Source organism: Vicugna pacos, chromosome 26 (genome assembly GCF_048564905.1).
Source record: "Vicugna pacos chromosome 26, VicPac4, whole genome shotgun sequence".
NCBI lineage: Eukaryota > Metazoa > Chordata > Mammalia > Artiodactyla > Camelidae > Vicugna > Vicugna pacos.
In genome coordinates, this window is record NC_133012.1 from 8,201,222 (window position 1) to 8,208,003 (window position 6,782).

The 6,782-nt window shown below is 36.5% G+C and overlaps 1 long non-coding RNA gene across 1 annotated transcript; it reads left to right on the plus strand.

Moving 5' to 3' along the window:
* The first annotated feature begins 1,388 nt into the window (after nt 1–1,388).
* On the plus strand, nt 1,389–6,432 carry LOC140689588 (uncharacterized). The gene is made up of 3 exons (XR_012064626.1): nt 1,389–1,442; nt 2,530–2,799; nt 6,207–6,432. It is a non-coding gene; the product is annotated as an uncharacterized lncRNA (long non-coding RNA).
* Nucleotides 6,433–6,782: the final 350 nt, after the last annotated feature.

The following is a 6,782-nucleotide window of genomic DNA, read 5'->3' on the forward strand; positions in this document are numbered from 1 at the left end:
CTTTCATTATTATCTTTGTCTTTACCTTCTTTGTTTTGCTTCGTAACACTTCAAACTTTAACACAGTGAATTGTCATGTTATATGATCCATACTTGTCTCTGTCTTCCCTACTAGAGTGTAAGTTCCATAGGAGCAGGGACTTTGCTTTGGTCCTTACTGTATTCTCCTGACCAAGAACAATGCCTAGCACACAGTAGGCACTCAGTAAATATTTGTTGATCTCTCTGGTAGTTCTTTTTATTTTATTGAAGTATAGTCAGTTACAATGTGTCGATTTCTGGTGTACAGCATCATGTCCCAGTCATGCATATATATATACACATATTTGTTTTCATATTCTTTTCCCCTGTTATTTCTTGTGGTATTCATTTTGCCTGGATTTCCCTCTCTGACCCGTTACAAAGTGCATTACTGGCAAATAATAGTTGATGAATAGCTAAATGGGTGAATGTGTAAACCAATCATCAAAATAATGTTTCTTTTCTCACTTGTGAAGTTGCTGGGCAGAATTTTATCCTTCTGATTGGGAAAAGCCAGGATCTGGAAAATAGAATGTTCTTAGGAGGTAGGGATTTGGCCTAGGGAGTAATGCAGAAATCCAATTGTCAGATTTAGGTTCTAAGGTTACAGCTTGCCAAGCAACAAATAAATTCATTGAAGCCACTGATGGGTTAGCTTAGAATTTCTTAAACCCCTGTTGAGGTCAGAATTGGCTCCTGAGCTTCTGCGAAACAAAATCTAGAGTCAAACTGCATGGACCTAAATCCTAGCTTAATGACCTTGTGACATTTCTTAAAGGTACTTAATCTCTGCATTTCAGTTTCCTCACTTGTGCAATGAAAGAATAGTATCCATCTTTTATGATCCTTGTGATGATTAAATGAATCATTCTATGTGAAGAGCTTAACATTTTTCCTGCTCATGTCAGTGTTGTAAAGTTGTTAGCTACAAGCATACTGAGCACACAGTTGAGGGGCAAGTCACCCCAGGTGTGGAAAGAGGCATGTTTCTAATTCCTACAATCCACTACTGTCTCTGAGCCACAACCTAAAAAATTAGTACTCTAGTTCAGCCCTGGAAAAGAAGTGGGTTCTTTATACTTACTAAATAATCATGATTTTGCTGATGATAAAATGCATCATAATCAGAGGGTTTCTATTTTAAAAATTTAACAATTTGGGGTAATTAGAGCCATCAGATCATTTTATGAATTTTCTGGAAAATTTATCCCCACCTTCCACTTTGCTTTGACTAGAGATACCAGGTCATGATGTTCTGAGGTGAGTTCCCAAAATACCCATGGACCTTCATTGGAAAAGTACCTCCAGTGCAGTTAAAGCTGGGGTTCTGAGGTTGCCAGGCAACAAGTCATGTACCTGGCGTGGTAGTTAGTTTCCCGGAAACATTAGCAGAAGCAGCTCAGACATGCTTAACTCTGCAGGTGTGTACAAGTCAACCTCCTAAGTTATTTCCTGATATTAGAGACAATTCTAGTAAGAATCCTCAGAACACACAGCCTATCAGTCATCATATGGGTTTAATCTCATTCCATGCAAAAGCAACCATGGGTTGGGTGAAAAAAACAAAATCCTTTAAAATAAGAAAATAAACAATGATTATTGCTAAGAAACCAACTGCCCTTTTAAAATGCTGCTTCTGACCACTGTGTGCCAGCTTCTTTTTTCTTCCTCCCAAAGTCAATCAATCAACTCATCCATCATCAAGTCTTGTAATTCACTATAACAGGAATATGTTTATCAGGCACTTAAAGGTTAAAAGGCTTATCTGCAATGTAGTTCCTATACTCTAAAGATGTTACCATTCTTTGAGGAAGTCAAATAAGGATTCTGGAAACTTGTTTTTACTCCTTTTGTGGGCGAAAGATCAGTGGTTGCCAGGGCTTAAGGGGAGGGGAGAGATGAGTAGGCAGAGCACAGGTGGCTGTTTAGGGCAGCGGGACGCTCCGTGTGATGCTGCAGTAGTGGGTTCATGTCATCATACACGCCACAACCCACAGAAGGTACACGACGAAGAGTGCACTGTAATGTAAACTGCGAACTTTGGGTAATGATGACATGCCAGTGGAGGTTCACGGATTTTAATAATTGGACCACTCTGGTGTGGGATGTTGGTGGTGGGAAAGGGGATAAGGTGTGGGGCCGGAGGTTTATGGGAACTCTCTGTACTTTATGATCAATTTTGCTGTGGACCTAAAATACTCTAAAAAATAAAGTTTATTTTAATTAGGAGTTTGGGACTAACAGATACACACGACTATACATAAAAATAGATAAACAACAAGGACCTACTGTATAGCACAGGGAACTATATTCAATTTCTTGTAATAAGCTATAGCAGAAGAAATACCAAAATATATGTACATATAATATGTATATGTATAACTGAATCGCTTTGCTGTACACCTGAAACTAGCATTGTAAATCAACTACACTTCAATAAAAAAATAAGAACTGAAAAAATTAAGTTTACTTTAAAAATAACTAAATATTGATGTTATATATCTGCAGCTATGAAGAAAAGCCAATCAGCATAAGAGGTACTGAGAGTAGGATGGCTGTTCCAGAGGTGGTCAGGGAAAGCACGTGAGAGGAGATGCCGCAGGAGCAGACACCTGCCGCGAGTGAGCGAGCCATAAGACTGCCTGAGAGAAGGCTCTTTCGGGCAGAGGGATGAGCAAGCACAATCCCAAAAGTCAAATGGCCAAGAAAATACACGTGCATTTCTATCTGAGGCCATTAACCTAGTAGTAGATGTAGCAACAATAGATAACAAAACAGGTGAGAAAAAATAGCCTCTGTTTTGTAAATAAGTTGATTTGTGTCCTAGTTTAGATTCCACACTACATGATATCATATGGTCTTCGTCTTTCTCTTTCTGACTTATTTCACTGAGTGTGATAATACCTAGGTCCACCAGAAACAGACTCACAGACAGAAAATAAACTTGTGTTTACCAAAAGGGAAAGGGGGTTGGGGGAGGATAAATTAGGAGTTTGGGATTAGGAGATACACATTACTGTATATATAAAATAGACAAACAGCAAGACCCTACTGTACAGGGAATATATACATATTTCCTTTCTTCATGGTCTCAGGGACTTTGGTCTCACCTGTACTAATTCAGCCTCTCTAGATCTACAATGACTTTTCCTGTGGAAAACGGCTACCCCATACTGGGTAAACTCAACCCTGAAAATAACTGCTATCCACCAAAATAAGCCACATTTCTGAATGCATGATGAAATGAACAAATATGTAATCAAGTTTTCCTAAATTTGGGAATAAAACAAAACATTGACTGTGTAAAAGTTTAATATTCTGGCGCACTGTCCAGTATTTTACTTAAGGGCCAATTGATTCTTTTGGGATTCTACGTTTAACAAAATATTTACTATCAATTATGGATAAAATGTTGTATAATTTTATAAAGCTAGAGGTTAACTTTTAGAAAGGTGATAAGACAAGGTGATTTTGTTTTTTTGTAATTAGGAATGATAACTTTTTATTTTAAATCTATTTAAGTTTATGTTAAATCTAATGCAAAAATCTTAGGTCAGTATTTTTTCTTACTTCATTGATTATATAAAATTCTATTTCTTTATTTTTTGAATCAGTTTTTTTTCCAAATCACTGGTTTCCTCATTAATGAATTAAATTAAAAATTTGACAAATGATCACTATTTACATAAGAATTATGTTTTTAATATTTTGAGAATTAAGCTTTGACACATGAATGATTTTATGCTATCAGATTCAACTAGCTAAGACCAGAACTAAATGTAGCTTTCCTATATAAATTCTGAATATTATTTATGTGTGAAACTGTTTCACAGATGTATTCAAATACATCTACAATCACATTTGCAAAATATCCTTTTGGGAATTATAAATGCTTTGAAAATCAATTTTGCTTAATTTGATTTAGGATTTCCCACCCAACAAATATGAATTGTAAGTAGGATTTCAAAGATGGAAAAGTTTGATTTAATACATTTTTATACAAATAACATTCCTCTGCAATATTCTGACTGCTTTGTATGAAAGTGTATAAAGAGATTTTGAGTAAAGACTACATTTAGATACCATGAAACTAGGGGATAAAGTATTTTTAATTATTGACACTTAAAAGTATAATCCGAAGCACTGAGAAGTTGGTAACAAATTTAATGTGAACAAAGCTATGGTCAAAACTACTTTTAGAAAATTGTTTTAGACAGACCAGAAATAAGAAAACCTGGAAGTTTATCAAAAAGATTACGTAATTTCTTGAAAGCAGAAACCTTTATTACTACATGATGTGGCATGGTAATACCCACATTTTAAGATGCTCAGTGAATCCTTAAAGTTATTTATGGTGAATTGGCATCAACATAAATTACAAATTTGCTAGTAGGAGTTAAAAGATAAGAATAAATCAAGAGAGCACCATAAATTATGGAAATAGCAGAACTGCACCACTAAACTAAGTCCAGCACAGTTTAGTGGTAGATATAAACATCGGAGCTACAATTCCTGGGTTTAAAGTCTAGCTTAGTCTATACGGTATTTAGCAGCAGGACCTCAAATAAGTCTCTTAAGCCCTCTGTGCCTCATTTTCCACATCTGTAAAATACGGTTAATAATTACACCAATTGTATAGCGTTGTTGTAAAGATTAAACTAGTTGACAGGTACAAAGGATTTAGGAGAATTCCTAGCACAAAATATGTGCTATGTGAGTCTTAGCTTCCGTTAACATTACAAGTATTAATTGCACATGGGAGACAAAAGAGGAGTTAAAAGTAGCTTCAGGAACCTGAGTGGTCAAATGATGCTGGTGCTTCTAGTAGTTAGTACGTTAAGTAAAATGAGGCTTATGAAACACACAAAGCTTTCCTGTTTCAGTGACAATAGAATTTTCCTAAGAAATTGTTTACTAGATTTTTGTCTCATGAGCAATTTTGAACACATTGAATCTAGACTTAGGAAGTCAGGAGAGAAAGGGTTCTTAGAAATGATTTAGTCAAACTAATCCAGTCTTCAGTTTGTATCAAAATCACTAGTAGATTGCTTCATAATACAGACACCCAGTTAATCTCCAAAATCCATTGACTTGGAGATTGCATAGAAATACATTCTTCAGATTATGCAGATGTGATAAAATTCAACAAACACTGACATATAGTCAAATTACCTTCTTTTACATGTTAAGAGACTAGGTCTAGAGACATGAAATGGCTTAGACAAGTTCCCGGTCTTAATGACACCTCTGGTTTCAGAAACTTTGCCTCCGGTATCCAGATTGGCGCCCTTCCCACATCTCAATGAAGAGCACAGGGAAAGAGTCATCTCCACTTCACACCTTGATGAGCAAAGGGCTGATGCATCCTTGTGGGTTCTGACTCAGCAGGCATTACACCTTCCTATTCACTTGCATCTTGAAAGGAAATGCCTCATCCGTTGCTTAGCAATGGCATTGTTCTGGAGTTTAAGGATTTCAGCAGAGAAAAGAAAGGGGGGCAGTTGATTGCTGAATAAGCTCCCCACATCTCATTTTCCTACTTCTTCCAACAGAGCATCACATTTCTAACCTCTCTACCAACGAGGAGAATGCATGAATTTGGCAAAGGTGACAATGACACAATACCGTCTTTCATTTGCTAAAGATGATTCCTTTTGTGAGGCTAGGGGTAGGAGAGATGACTGAGGTGTCAGACTACACACTGATCTTTTCTTTTTCATCTTTCTCATCAAAAGAATAAGACATAGCTTAGAAAATTGCTGCATTTAAGAGCTATTCCTTACCATTGCTTTAAATGTCCCCTCACCCTTTATTTTCACTGCACTTGAAATTTCCTCTGCAGGAAATTCCAATCTAAGCTCAAGAAGACATCTGGCAGCAGTGAGGAGTGAGATCTGCCTCGTGGACAGTTGCTGGAAAGATGTGATAATTCCATTTTCTGTCGAACAGCCGAGTGCATGTTGGTAAATGTCAAGTATCTCCACAAACAGCTGGAAGAGTGAAGCCACAGGAAGTCTTGTTTATTACCCTACAGCTTCTTATCCTATACAGGAAACACAACTTTGACCATGTGGTTCAGAATATTAATAGCGTCTCTATCTGGGATAGATTTATTCTCTCTTTTAACAATAAACATGTCTCTTTTTCTTCCTCTCATTTTTCTTTCCACCCGTTCAACTCAAAAGTCATCGGAGGAGGAGATTTGCCAAATCAACTCTGAAACTGAGGAAAAAGGGAGCCTTTCTACAGTTAATTCAAGCACACAATCGAGTTATAGAGGAAGATCATGAAATGTGAATAGAGTCATCATGAAAACAAGAATTTAATCACTGTTATGATAATGTTATGATAATCTCTTATCAGGAGTCAAAGTTGTATGATCATTTTATACATTATATATCAACATATAAACTCTGTCTTTTCTGTGTTAATGCTCTGCCCAATCTGACAATCAGCCTATAATTTCTGGATTTTATTATTGAGAAAAATACCTGAATTCTCTTCTATGGACACTATTTCATTCGAGGGAATACTATTTCTAGAAACCAAAGAATCATACTAATAGACCTTTAAATCAAATTTCTCTCCTATATATTGTGATAATGAGGCTAAAAACGTTAGATGACCCAAGTTATAATATCAAGTTGACGGACGCACTACAATCTCCTGTTTCCCTGTCAATTCAGTTAAATCAATACAATAAGTGAGTGAGGCAGGCAGTGTGCCGGGCACTGGGGCAGCGTGAGCAAGAGAGTAAGGGA